At 44.7% G+C, this 15,299-nt stretch overlaps 1 protein-coding gene and 1 long non-coding RNA gene across 2 annotated transcripts in view; both read left to right on the top strand.

Annotated features, from left to right (window-relative positions):
• LOC114459559 (NACHT, LRR and PYD domains-containing protein 3-like) overlaps positions 1 to 15,299 on the top strand; it is a 629,510-nt gene that overhangs the window by 211,363 nt on the left and 402,848 nt on the right. The gene's annotated exons all lie outside the window — the stretch shown is intronic.
• The window catches only part of LOC114459576 (uncharacterized), a 264,387-nt gene that overhangs the window by 12,802 nt on the left and 236,286 nt on the right, over positions 1 to 15,299 (top strand). The window lies entirely within an intron of this gene.

Below are 15,299 nucleotides of genomic sequence, written 5' to 3'. Positions count from 1 at the left end.
GTAAGGTGTAAAAACCTGGCAGGAGATAAGAATGACATTTTTGTTTGTGTTAACAAGATGTCAACTGCATGGCTGACTAACAGTGTCAAAGGATGGAACAACACTACTTCAGCAGACGCGTGCACAGCCATGGCTGCGGCGCAAACCGCCTGAACGCAATGGGGAAGTGCCCTAGCCACATCATCTAATCGTTTAGAGTAATAGGCTATTGGTCGTTGCTTCTCACCATATTGCTGTAGTAGTACTGATGTCATGTAACCGTCCTTACAGTCAACAGACTGTGTAAATGGCTTGTTGTAATCTGGCAGCGCCATCACCCCTGTTCCTGTTATGATTTGTTTCACTTTTGTAAATGCTTCTTCCGCTTCAGGTGTCCACTGCAAAGGTGTGCTTAAAGTTTGATGTGTGTCTAACATTAGATTCTGTAATGGGGCAGTTATGATAGCATAATCAACGATCCACGACCTGCAATAATTCGCTAGGCCTAAAAAGGCCATCATTTGTCTGACGGTAAGCGGTTTTGGTGCCATTTGTACTGCTTCCCTACGTGATGTAGTAAGTTCTTTCCCTTCAGCTGAAATGTTATGTCCAAGGAATGTTACTTTTTCCTGTGTAAATTGGAGTTTTTCCAATGAGGCCTTATTTCCTGTTTTTGCCAAATGTGTGAACAGCCTGATTGCCTCTGTTTCATTTTCCGCTTTGGTGGGACTTGCCAATAAAATGTCATCAACATAAACAATTATCTGTGTGGTCTCTGGCCACGTGTGGTGGCTGATGCATCTGTTAATCTCCGCTGTAAAAATCGTAGGGCTATCACAAAACCCTTGTGGAAGGCGAGTGTAAGAGTATTTTTTGTTCTCAAATGTGAATCCAAACCACCCCTGAGCTGTACTATGAAGAGGAATGGAGAAAAATGCATTACTTAAATCAATTACAGTGAACCATTTTTGATGAGGTCGTAATTCATTTAACAATGTATGTGGGTCTGGTACATTTGGAGCTCGTGATTTAACAGCCTGATTTACTGCTCTTAAATCATGCACCATTCTCCAGCCCCCCTGTGGCTTTTTTACAGGGAAGATGGGGGTGTTGCATTCAGCTGCATCATGTTCCTGTAACACGCCTGCAGTCAGTAAATCATTAATAACAGGCTTTATTCCTTCTTTTGCATCTGATTTGAGTGGATATTGTCTAATTCGAGGCCTGTGGGATGTGGCTGGATCTATGGTTACAGATGTTGCGGTTGTCATAAGTCCAACATCTGTTTTTGATTTAGCCCACAGACATGATGGCACTGAAGGGAAGTCATCTGATTTCAGAGTGCACACAGACAGTCATGCATCCAAATGCACAGCAGGGGGCGCCAAAGTACACCAGTTCAACATTTGTTTTTTCACAAAGCCACAAAAGGAGCCTCTGTATGTGAATACATTGTGTCTCTCTTTCCTCCAAAGGTCACTCCTGACAGGAAGTGCAGCCAACAGATCATTTGCATCTTTTCACTGTTTATGTGCCGGTTTTTGTAAGCAAATGTGTGGAAACCGTGGGGGGTTTATTAGTGTCAGCTCTGGAGGCAACGTCACTCTGATTATAATCCATCCATCTGGAGACCAACAAACGTCTGTCAATGTTATTTTCTGTGGTGACAATCGCAGAAACTTTTCCTCCCAGGCTTTAGCAGCTGCTCTGCCCTCAGGGGACAGGTCTGGTCTCCGTAGCCAGTCTGGTTGACCTGGCAGGGGTCCATCAGGTCTGACATACATCATTGTAACATGTAGTGGCCACTGTGTCTGTGCTTCTGTGGGAACGACAAATGTTTTAGCTATTTTAGCCCGCAGTTCTTCCATAGACCCAACCACTGACCGAGGGCCTGTTGACACTGGATCCAATGTATAGAATTTATTAGGAATGACTGGGCTTTGCAACACCATAAGTGATTCTTTAGTATCTGATAAAAATTTCTTTGGCACTATTCCATTAGCCGTTGGCACTAAACTGATCTGTAACTTACTGAGGAGATCTCTTCCCATTAAATTGAAGGGACAATCAGTTGTCAAAATAAATGGGTGTGTGTAATATGAACCATCTTCATCTTGCACATTGACCTCCTCAGACCAACATGCATATTGAGGCTTTCCACCTACTCCCACTATGCCAATAACCTTTTTGGAAGTGACTACGCCCTCCACCTGATCACGGAGGACAGAAACATCAGCTCCTGTGTCACACAGAAAAGTGACTGGTGTTTGTTTTGGTCCCACCAACAATGTACGTTTTGGGTATTTGTCATGTGTTAATGTTACAGCTGCATAAATGGAGAAATCAACAAAATGATTTGGATTTAAAGGTGGGGGATGTTCATATTCTGCAGGTAAATCATTGTCATATTGATCAGCATCCTCATCTTGCCCTAAAAAGGCTATGTCACACTCTGAGGTTTCATTATCTGTTCCGGAGTCACTGATTACATTTCCCTCCGGCCAGTCCTGGCGTCACTGCCGAGGAGTTTGCCCGAACGACGTATGGTCTGTTTTTTGCTTTCTTTTTGGGCAATCTCTTGCCATATGTCCTTCCTCATGACAAATGAAACATTGTCTTTTTTCTCGATCTATTTTTGCTTGTTTTTCCTCATCAGGCGTTCTGGTGCGATATGGCTTTTTTCCCTGTCTTTTAAACCCTGAGCGTTGGCTCACTAGGGCTGCAGCCATGGCCTCAGCCAATACATTAACATTAGCTGACTCAGTTTTTATTTTCTTTCTTTCAGTGACTTCATAAGCATGTTCGGCCCATTCCATTAGCTCTGGAACAGTGAGGGTGCGGTGTGTGACACAGTTTCTTTTTATGAAATCTGACACGTTTGGCAACAAACCACTGATTAACCACATTTTTAGCTGTATTTGGTATGGATTATCCGCCTGCGGAGAATGAGGAAGCCCGCTATTAGTCCTAAAAACCGTTTCTAAACGGGCACGATATTCCATTGGCGTCTCGTCTGATTTCTGACGACACGCACTTATTTCTTCGTGGCTTGGGGGTTTAGTGTAAGTAGCTCTCACTCTTTGCATCAGTGCTTCAACCTGCTGTCGCAGCTCATTAGAGTTATGTGCTAGGGGCTGACGGTTAACTTGTCTCCCGGTAAAACCGCCCACCACTACTGGATATCGGTGTCTAAGTGTTAGTTTTAAAACCTTTTCCACCTCCAGTCCATTTAAATGCCATGTCTCAATCAACCCACGTACTTGTTCAGCATAAGCAGTCGGGTCCTTCTCGACATCACATACGCCCCTACAGGCATCTAATGCCTCTTGTTCCGTCCATGGCCGAAACAACAACAGCTGTGGGGGATGTGCACCCTGTAATGGATCCTGTGGGTTGAGGAGTTCTCCTGAACGAGGATTAGCCACCTCAATCATAGGCAAAATTGGATATAGATTTTTCTCTATTCCCGCCTGCGCTACATGATATTGCTCATCCTCCTCACTGTTAACACTTTCTTTCATCTGTTTTGACTTTTGTTTAGCTGCCCTAGTCACAGGTCCCTTTGTTTCTTGTCCTACAACTGCACCCCCCTGCTGTGATCCCCCTGCAGCTCCAATCTGTTGCTGATCTGTCTCCTCAACTCTACGCGGTGCACACACGGTCTCATCACAAGGCTGTATTTTAGCTGCTGCTACCACTTTCTGTTTCCTTCTCTCTTCACCTTTCTCTATCTGTGTTTTCCTAATACTCATAGCATCTTTCCAGATACACACTACTCTTAAGTGGTCTGCTATTAACTCAGCCTGCTTAGGACGTAACTTTTTTAATGCCTTCACTCTTTTTCCCTTACACCAAATAGACACTTTCTCTATTCCAGCTTCATCTGACAATTTCCCTGCAAACCCACAATTTTTGTACCAATCTTCTAGATAGCAACAACTACCGGGATACTTTCTCTGCATGAATTTCACATCATTATTTTCCATCAATGCTTTACGCTGCGCGTTACCCATGTTCTCAGCACAGGATTTACAGACACTGTCACAACAAAGAAACACCACACAAAGAAACACCACACAACAACTCCCGTCTGCCCTCTGTCCCTTTACCACGCCGTGTGAGTATTACGTCACCCACCACGGTCTTCACTCCCCGTTGTACGTCACGGGTACTATGGTGAAAAGAAACAGCTTCTCACCTCGTCAGTGCTCTCCCTGGTTCGTGGGACCCGTCACTCCCCGTCCGGGTCGGCGCTGGAACAAGCTATGACCGCCCCTGCAAAGGAGGGGGTGCCGGCAGTTTTACTAATGGTCCGGTTGCGCCCGCGCCGATCCAGACGAAAAGATGTAAGGTCCCGGGTTGCGGCACCAGTGAATGTTAGGTCTAAATACGTTAAGACCGTTGCTCAATCACAACTCAAGGAGAAAAACACTATCTGACTTAAAAGGCGACCAGAGGCAGAGAGGTGCGAGCTGCAGCTCGGAGAAAAACCCAACAAAAGAGACACAAAAGTCCGATATAAGTTGGATTGCTCTGACGGTGATGCCTCAGAACTAGGTATTTATTATAGAAAACATAGACCACACCCAGAGGGCTGTGCAACAACGCTCTGGGTGCAGGATTAATACCATATATGGTAACACAAAAACTTTGGGGGAGAAACAGCTCATATGTCCATGCAGTGGGTCACATACCCCCACACTGGCCCAAACTAGTTTAAACCAGCTATGGTGGACAATGGATATGTTTTGCAAACACACACACACACACACACACACACACACACACACACAGTTAATCATGGATAATTTCATATTCTAACTATCGTTTAATCGGTTAACTATAACTAATAAAGTAATAAAAACCACACAGACTATAACATATCTCACAGGAATAACTTCTTTAAACAGCTTAGTTGGGATCGGATCTGAAAGGCAGGTCGATGGTTTGGAGGATGAAATAATAGAGTTAAGTTCCTGAAGTCCTATATGTGTGAAACAGTTTAGGTTAGGCCTATTTACATTTAATGGTACAGCAGGCCCAGGTGAAGGCAGGGAGTGGCTAATTTTATCTCTAATCTTGTGAATTTTATGGTTAAAAAATGTCATAAAGTCCTCACAGCTGAGGGCTAGAGAAATCATGGGCTCAATAGAGCTCTGACTTTGTGTTAGCCTGGCTACAGTGCTGAAAAGGTACCTCGGATTATTTTTATTTTCTTCAATTAGTGAGGAATAGTACGTAGATCGACTATGTCGTAAGGCTGTCATGTATTTACTATGGCTTTCTTGCCAGAGTATTCGTGACTCCTCTGTTTTATTGGAGCGCCACATTCTCTCTAATTTACGGGTTGTTTGTTTGAGTGTGTGAGTTTCAGAGCTAAACCACGGAGCTTTCCTCTGACGTTTAATAGTTTTTTCCCTCAATGGGGCAATTGAGTCCAAGGTGGATTTTAGTAGACTAGCAGAGCTATCGACAAGCAGATCCAGTTGAGAGGGGTTATAATTAATGTCATAGTTATTTATTGGATGGTGCACCGAGTTTAAGGCAGCAGGAATGGCCTCTTTAAATTTAGCCACAGCACTATAGGACAGATTTCTACTCGTAACTATTTTATTGCACAGTGCGAGATCCTCTAGGATAATGTTAAAAGATATTAAAAAGTGATCTGATAGCAGAGAATTTTCAGGGTAGACTTTTAGTTCATTAATATCAAGGCCATATGTTAGAACAAGATCAAGAGTATGATTTAAACGATGAGTAGCTTCATTAATAGTTTGAAAAAAGCCAATTGAGTCTATTAGGGACATAAAGGCTGAGCTCAGGCTATCACTATCTTTGTCCACATGGATATTAAAATCTCCTACTATCAGTATTTTATCAGAACTGAGGACTAAGTTTGATATAAACTGAGAGAATTCTGATAGAAATTCAGAATAAGGGCCTGGAGGACGGTAAATTATCATAAATAAGACTGGCTGGCAGGTTTTTGATTCAGTATGAGATAAATTTAGAACCAGGCTTTCAAAGGAAGTGTATTTGGCCTTTGGTTTAGGATAGATTAGGAGAGAGGAATGATAAATAGCTGCTACACCACCTCCACGGCCTATGTCTCGTGGCATATGAGTATTTAAATGACTGGGAGGAGTGGCTTCATTTAAACTAACATATTCATCTTGATACAGCCATGTTTCAGTTAAACAGAATAAATCAAAGTTATTTTCTGAGATAAGGTCATTTACTAGTAGAGATTTGGATCTCAGTGATCTAATATTTAATAGAGCACATCTAATGGTTTTATGTTTTGGTGTTTCTAGATTTGAGATTTTAATTTTTTTCAGATTTTTATAATTGATAGCTCTTTTATTTGATTTTATGTTAAAATCATTGTGAAATATGGGTCGGGGGACAGACACCGTCTCCATAAAATAATATTCATCACCATCACAACAGTTGCCATGGCGATGAACACAGCTATCATAATAGCAATGGGAGGGAAACTGTCCTAAGGCAAGCGCTGAGGGGCGTGGAGGACTCCCCCTCTGTAACATGGTCTCATTCATGAGATGTCATAACAGTGACTGTGCCATGTTTTCTGATAGTAGAGATGCTCCCTCCAAAGTAGGATGGATTCCATCTCTTCCTATCAGATTCGGTTTTCCCCAGAAGGATCTCCAATTATCAATGAAGCCCACCTCGTTTTCTGGACACCACCTCGATAGCCAGCGTGTGTGTGTGTTTGTGTGTGTGTGTGTGTGTGTGTGTGTGTTTTATTCTTCTTTAATCCTGACATTTCTCATTGTTTACATTAGGTTTAAGTTTTGATATAATTGTAGTTTGTTCATTTCTATAATGGTGTTTGCTTTGCCGCTTCTACTAGAGTTTCTAGTACATAGTTTATTACATTTGTAGTTTTTATTATTATTATTATTCCCTCTTGCTTTAACTACTCCAGCATTTTCAACACATTTCAATAAGTTTGGTGTCAAACTGTTCAAATAATTTAACTTTTCAACTTTTTTTTTTTTTTTTCAAACTATTTCACTTTTTAACTTTTCATTTTTCATCCACATTCGAACATTTTAAACCTTTAACTGTGAACTTCAGCTGTTCATCCATTCTTCGACTGATTTCAGCCTTTAACATGTTCATCTGTCTGTTCACTTTCAGATAAAACAATCAACACATTTCAGCTTTTATCAACTTTTTCAATGCTAGGCAAGTGCTAACACTAGGCTATCGCTAAGCTAATACAGTGCCAGCACCTGCATCCTCACTTATATTTTATTCAGGAAATGTAAATATTCAAGTTTTCATTGTTTAGTAGTGAATGTCTTGTTTTCTTTTCCCTGGGATCCTCAGCATTATCTCCTCTTCTTCATGGTTAGCCTTAGCACTGATCATTTTATACTCCGTTCATGTTCTTTTCTTTTTGTATGAATGCAGTTTTTAATGGTTTTTAATGGTTTTTAAAAGCTTTAGTAATGGGTAATAGGTGCTATCGCATGATAAATATGTCTCCTCTTCTTTTTTTTCATGCATCCAAGCTTTTTACAACACAGGTGTGCACAAATGCTCACAGATTCTCACTTATGCTCACACCTGTATGGACTAACACTCACCTCATTCTATGTATCAGTTTACAGTAACTTCTTGGAATGTGCGTGGCATTCGCTCGCAGGCTAAAAAGATTAAGATATTTGACTATGTATCAAGATTGAATGCAGACATTGTCTTCTTTCAAGAAACTCACTTACTTAAATCAGAAGAAAAATCCTTGACAGATTCAAATTTTAACAAGATATATAATTCATGTTTCAATTCCAGACAAAGAGGAGTCTCGGTTCTTCTCAACAAAAGGTTACCCATTAACATAATCAACTCCGTCATAGACCCAGAGGGTAGATATATTATTATCAAAGTAGTAATTTATAATAAATGTTTCACAATTCTAAATCTATATGCCCCCAATAACGATGACCCTGATTTCTTCCATAGAATTTTCTCAGAGCTTTCAGACCTTTCTGCAGACTCATCTTTAATCATCGGAGGTGACTTCAATCTGGCGCTCAACACATCATTGGACAGATCTAGTAAGTGCTCAAATACAAAACCATCTCGATCTGCTAAAGTATTAATGGATTACATGGAAGATCTTGGAATAGGAGATGTATGGAGACTGAATAACCCAACTAAAACAGAATATACCTTCTTCTCCCCCGTGCATAAATCCTTCTCCCGAATTGACTTTTTTCTTTCAAATAATTCCATCGTACATAAGATTTCCTCTAAAATACATCCTATAATTATTAGCGATCATGCCCCAATATCCCTCACCCTGCAGTGTGACTCTAATCAGAAAGTATCCTCTCTGTGGCGCTTTAACACTTCTTTACTTAATGACAGTAAATTTGAAAAAATGATAAGAAAAGAATGGGAGGACTTTCTATTGACAAACGACTCCCCGGAAATATCACCGTCCTTACTCTGGGAAACTGGCAAGGCTGTCATTAGAGGGAAGATTATATCATACTCTTCTTTTAAGAAAAAACAGGAACAGATAGCAGAAAAAACACTTGAAGAAAAGATTGAGAAACTTACGGAAGAATACGCAGCTAACCCTTCTAAACTTTTATGGGAAAAACTCCAAAATACAAAACTTAATCTGGATATCATCTTATCTAAAAAAAACCACTTCATTTTGCAACAATTATGATACAAAAACTTTGACTACAATAATAAATCAGGCAAATATTTAGCAAATCAGCTTAAACACAATAAAGAAAATTCCTTTATAGCAGCAATTTCTGATAACGCAGGTCAAACTTTAAACTTGCCTCAGGAAATTAATAACATTTTTCATGATTATTATCAAAACTTATACTCATCAAATTTAAACCCTGACCCTGAAGATATTAAAACCTTTCTCAATAAACTAAACCTACCACAGCTCACTATAGATCAGAAAACCACCTTAGACTCACCATTAACCTTACAAGAATTACAAAATGCTTTAGATAGCATGTCAACAGGCAAAGCACCAGGTCCAGATGGGTTCCCTGCTGAATTCCTAAAACATTTCTGGTCAATGCTGGCTCCACTATTTTTCAGAGTAGTAACAGAGATCAAAAATAAAGGTCATGTAGGAGGTCACATGAATACAGCGAACATTAAATTATTACTTAAACCAGACAAGAACCCCATATTACCCTCAAGCTATCGTCCCATCTCACTTATTAACACAGACTTAAAAATTATTTCCAAAGCACTCACATCCAGGTTAGAGAAAGTAGTACAGTCAATTATATACCAAGACCAGACAGGATTTATTAAAAATAGACACTCCACAGACAATGTTAGAAGACTGTTTAATGTGATCAACATGGCACAGAACTCTAAAAAAAAAAAAAATAATCTTGTCACTCGATGCAGAAAAAGCATTTGATAGAGTAAACTGGTCGTTCCTCCTTGCTGTCCTTGGCAAATTTGGCTTCGGAGAATCATTCATCCAATGGATCTCCACCCTGTACAATAAACCTAAGGCCTCAGTAACCACAAACAAAATGACATCCCAAAGCTTCACACTGCAGAGGGGAACCAGACAAGGTTGCCCACTCTCACCTTTGCTTTTTGCAATATTTGTTGAACCTCTTGCAGCAGCTGTTCGTCAGAACTCTGTTATTAAAGGAATCCACTCATCCATCTCAGAACACAAAATGAATCTTTATGCGGATGATATTTTACACTATTTGGAAGAACCACAATCCTCTTTAGAGGAAATATTTAATCTAATAAACAGCTTCTCTAAATTATCAGACTATTGCATTAACTGGTCAAAATCATCAATCCTCCCTTTGACAAAAAACTCATGGAATCCTGCAAACCAAAATCCACAATACCCCTCCACCACAAATACAATTAAATATCTAAGCTTAAATACATCACCAAATTTAAATGAATTAATTAAACTAAATCATGATCCGATGTTGGACAAAGTCACAGAAGACCTGCGGAGATGGAACAATCTCCCCATCTCACTACTTGGCAGGATAGCCTCAGTTAAAATGCAAATCTTACCTAAAATAAACTACCTGTTCTCAATGATACCACTAAAACCACCAAAACAATGGTTTCAAAGATTAGATTCTGCAACTACAAAATTCTATACTAGAAATAAAAAACCTAAAATAAGCCTTTCAACCCTTCAAAAAAACAAAGACGAGGGTGGTTTAGAAGCCCCTAATTTCATGCATTATTACTTAGCAAACCAAATATTATATTTAACAGAATGGCTAAAACCAAAAGAATACTACAACACCTGGCTAGAAATAGAACAGTTAGACTGCAAACACATTAAACTCTCTGATCTCCCTTTTATCACTGCGACCCTCAAACATCACAACTGCTTTAAAAACCCACTAATTGCCTCCACACTGACTGCATGGTGGAAAGCCCTGGACATCACAAATGTTCAATTAAAAACTAGCATGCTGTCGCCAATCTGGCACAACCCCGACTTTAAAAATAAAAAAACACCACTCTATCTGAAGACATGGGAAGAGAGTGGAATCACTCATCTCCAAGACCTCTTTGAAAATAATAAGCTCAGGACATATAATAATCTAACCCAAGCATTCGATATAAATAAATGTAACTTTCTACAGTACTTACAAGTAACAGAGACAATAAAGAAAACTACTCCACTAGACTTAACTACTTTACAACCTCCAGAACTGGCTATATATATATGAAAAAAATCCCAACAAAATCAAAAAAAACTCTCAAAAATATACAGAGCTCTCTCGATCACCAACTGTAATTACTTTCCAATCACTAAGTGGGAGGCCGAACTCTCAATCACCCCGAGCATTGATTTCTGGACAGAAATTTGTTGTAATACTTTTAAGATGACAAAAAACACAAACCTTCAGCTAATTCAATACAAGGTCCTCCACAGATCCCACATTACCCAACAGAAAATGCATAAAATGGGCTTCTCCTCAACAGACATCTGCTCTCAGTGCACCCAGAATACAGCGGATTCCTATTTACATGCCTTATGGCTTTGCTCCCCAGTTCAACACTTTTGGGTTTTAATTACTGAAAAACTGTCCTCCATTTTGGACTGCAGAATTCCTTTATCTCCAAATCTTTGTCTGATAGGAGACCTGACAATGCTTCAACTTCCAGCAAACCGATCACAATCAATCCTTGCGGCACTAGCCATAGCAAAAAAAACAATATTACTAAATTGGAAAGACAAAAAATCCTTAAACATAAACCAATGGCAAAATCTCCTCACAGAATTTATCTCCATGGAAAAGATGTCTGCTCTCAGAAAACTGGGGGGTGGTCTCGTTGGGGGGCCTGGGGTGGTGGGGTTCGTGGCTCCGGTCCGGGGGGATCCGGGGTGGGGGTGGCTTTGGGGGTGGCTGCTGCCCGGGGTCGGCGATTGCCTCCTGGGTCGCTGGGTGGCGGGGTGTGGCTGTGGGTTGCTCCGTCGGCCCTTGCGGGTCCTCGGCTTGGCTCCCTGGAGTGCACCTTCGCCAGGGATGTCGCTTGCGTGACGGGCTGGGCAGGGCCCCCCTCTGGGGCTTTTTTTTTTTTTCTTTTCCCTCTTTTGTGGACCGCAATGGCCGGGGTGTGGCCAGTACGGCTAGGGGTGTGGGGTGGGGGGTGCTATGGGGCCTCCCCGGGGGTCGTGTTGGGTGGGTGTGCGGGGCGCGGCGCGTGGCTCTTGACCTGGTGGATCCGCGTCGGGATTGGCTGGCTGGTCTGCTGGCTGGGCGCACCGGGCGCCGTGGGCTCCATTCCGGGGCGGGGGTTTCCCAGGGGTGGATCCGTGGTCTGGGTGTCCGGGGGCGTGCTCTCCTGTCATCTGCCCGGGGACCGGCCGCGGCTCGTGGCGGCGTTGCGCAGCCTTGGGCGGGGCGGGGCTGGTGGCCTGGGGCCCGCTGTCGTCCGGGGTGTGCTGGCGTCGGGGGGGTGTCTCGTGCCGGTGCGTGGGTAGTCGGGGGTCCCCTCTGTGGGGGGGGGGGCTCTACTGACGCCGTTGTTGTGGGATGGCAGTGCCGGGCTGGGGGTGCTTCGGTACTCGGGTTTGCCGGTCCGTGGCTGGCGGGGTGGCCCTGCTTGGCGGTAGATGGTGTCCTCTTTCGTCGGGGGGGCCGGGGCCGCCTTCCGGTGGAGGGTGTTGTATCGTGGCTCCGGGTGGGCCTGTGCTGGCCCTGGTGCGGGCACGGGCCTCCCCCCTGCTCGGCCGCTCTCCTTGGGGGCGGCGTGCGGCGGGGGTCGCCCCCTGGGGCACCGGGGGATGGGGTTGGTGCCTGGCTGCACCCGGGGGTGGGGGGTGCCGCCGTGCTCTGCAGGGCCATCGCGGTCTGGGGGGGCCGTGGGGGGGGTCTCCGGCTTTGCTGCTCCGGGGCCCACAGTGCCGCTTGCCCGTCTGCACCATTTATCCTCTCGCGTGGCCCGCCAATGCGGACGGGCCCGGCTCACACCGGACAGGCCTCCTACATGTACACTTCACCTCACTCCCAGCTGGTCTGGCCCATTCACAAAATGCACCACACACCCATACCCAACCCTTGGGGGGCTGGATGGTGGGACTGGGGGTGGAGGGGGCTGCCGCCTGTGTCACTATGTAGTGGCGTGGGGGCGGCACTCCCACCTCTAGTTACCCTACTAATCCCTCCAATTTTAATCACACCTCAACATGCCACCCCCCGGAGGGTGTAGCTTCACCTACAGCCTCCGGCCTATTACACCACATACACATATATCCACAGAGGCAGGATGGGGAGCACCGCTCCCCTCCATCCCCCTTCTTTTAATTACACCCCATACATTCACTAAACACACACACTCACACAGGGGATAGGGAAGTGCCTCTCCATTGGGGAATGGAGAGGCACCATAACAGGGTGGTGGGTTGGTTCACATATTTGGGCCTCTCCGGTGGGGGCCTGGTCCCTCTGTTGGTGGCTGGGCCACTGCATAGAGTAAAAATACATCAGGATGGTGCGGTCAGCGTGGCGGTGGGTATCGGGGGTGCTTTGCTGGGGTCTCTCCTTGCGGGGTCTTTCCGGGCAGTCTCGGCCTGGTGGGGCGCGGGGGTGCTTCCTCCCCTTGGCTGTGGCTTGGTGCTTGTTTCGTCTCCTGGTGGCCTTGGGGGCGGGCCCCGTGGTGTGCGGACCCGGAGCGGCCTGCCTCGCCGGTTTGGGGGTGGGTGTGCTGGGGGTGTGCTGGTGTCCTTGCCGGGGTTGGGGCGGGGTTGCTTGGCACCTCAGAATGATGCTGTTTACTGGGGGGGCGGCACTAGCTTTTCCGGTGGTGGAGGTTGCTGTCGGCCGCCTGGTGGGTCTGTCCTGCCATCTGCGGACTGGTGGGTGGGTCCGGGGCATCTTTGGCTGGGGGCTGCTGTTCCGCACTTGATGTGTGCCATTGGGGTGCCTCCGTCCCCGCGGTGGGGATCGCCGGTTGCTCACGGGCCGGTGGGGGGCGCTGCTCCGTGGCTGGCGCTGTCCGGGGGGCGGAGGGCCCTGGGTTGCTGGCCTTGGGCTGTCCGGGGCTGTGCGGTCCTGCTGGGCTGTGGCCGGGTCCTGGGCGGGGGTGGGGGGTGCGTCCCGGGGGGCTTGGCCCGGGGGCTTGCCCTTGGGGGGTCCTGGTCCCGGGGGGTGCTCCTGGGGCCCAGGGTGCTTGGCTGGCTGGCCGGGCCGGTCCTGGCGGGGGTCTTTTGGGGCGGGTGGCGCGTGCCGCGCCCTTGCATACCTACTGGTACGGCCCCTGCTTGGGGGTTGGATAGATGGCGTGGTGCGCTGGGTCCTTGGCTCCTTGGGGCTTTCTCGGGTGTGTATGGGGGGGGCGTTCGGGGGGCTGCTTGGCTGTGGGGTGGTCGCCGGGGGCCCCTAGATTGCCCGCTCTTGCTGCTGGCCTGACTGCTTCTTCGGGTCCGGGGGCGGCTCCTGGGTTTTGCAGTGGCGGTTCTTGGAAATACATTTGTCATGGATGCACTGGCCTTGGGCTGTGGGATAACACTCATACTGGGCTCAACCATAGACACGTTGTTCCCAAATACCTGTTTTATGGAATTTCCACTCACTTCCTCCTCTGTTCACAGCCACCACCATTATTCCTAAGCCGCACACTGGTCACCAAACTGGCTTGATAACACGACAATAAGCACAATATACACAACCACAATTTCACATCGCATCACTTGAAACTTATCGACTACTCCCCACCCATTCCATTTCCTATCTTGTATCCCTCTTCCCTGTTAACTTCCCCACCCCCCTCCACCCCCTCACCTTGGTGTAACACTGCCCTCTCTTTTTTACATCCTCCCTTTAATAAAGTATTTCTTACTCTTCCCTAGGGAGGGCTGGTGATGGTCACAATTATGCAATGAAATAAATAAATTTATTTAATTGCAATAATAAAATATGCATTGCTGTTAAAAGATTGCACTTCTTGTAGTGTTAACCTTCGACAGCATGTGCAGACAAAGGAAGAAATTTTTTTCAAAAAAGAAATAAAAAAAAAATTAAAAGCTTTAGTAATAAAGTCACTTATGAAATGGGACCATGTTAACATACAGGCCTGAGTGCCTTGTGTTATATTTCGTTGGGTGAAAGTCCAAAGGTGGCGTTGTCCTCCATCTTTGTCCACATACTGGTGCCACACTGTATGCACCAATCTGCTTTTTTCACCTCCGATACCGATATCTGGTGTTTGCTTTTGGCCGATACCGATCCGATACATATATGAATTACAGTCAGTGCAATTAACAATGTAAAATTAAATAATGAAGGATCTGAAATAAAAAATAAATAAATAAATAATAATATAAAATAAATAAAAATAAACAGAAATCTTCTTTTTAAAATGGTTTAATAGAGCATTTAGCGTTAGCATTGCATTTAATGTTAGCATCACAGTATGTAGCACTTAGTGTTAGCATCACAGCGTGTAGCATTTAGATTTAGCATCACAGTGTGTAGCATTTAGCGGTAGCATCACAGTGTGTAGCATTAAGCGTTAGCATCAGAGTGTGTAGCATTTAGCGTTAGTATCACAGTGTGTAGTATTTAGGGTTAGCATCACAGTGTGTAGCATTTAGCGTGAGCATCACAGTGTGTAGTATTTAGCGTTAGCATCACAGTGTGTAGGATTTAGCGTTAGCATCACAAGGTGTAGATTTAGCGTTAGCATCACAGTGTGTAACATTTAGTGTGAGCATCACAGTGTGTAGCATTTAGCATTGACATTAGAGTGTGTATCAATCAATCAATCAATCAATCTTTATTTGTATAGCGCCAAAT

Source organism: Gouania willdenowi, unplaced genomic scaffold (assembly GCF_900634775.1).
Source record: "Gouania willdenowi unplaced genomic scaffold, fGouWil2.1 scaffold_32_arrow_ctg1, whole genome shotgun sequence".
Classification (NCBI taxonomy): Eukaryota; Metazoa; Chordata; class Actinopteri; order Blenniiformes; family Gobiesocidae; genus Gouania; species Gouania willdenowi.
The sequence above is the reverse complement of the archived record's forward strand: the minus strand, read 5'-3'. Positions and strand labels throughout refer to the sequence as shown.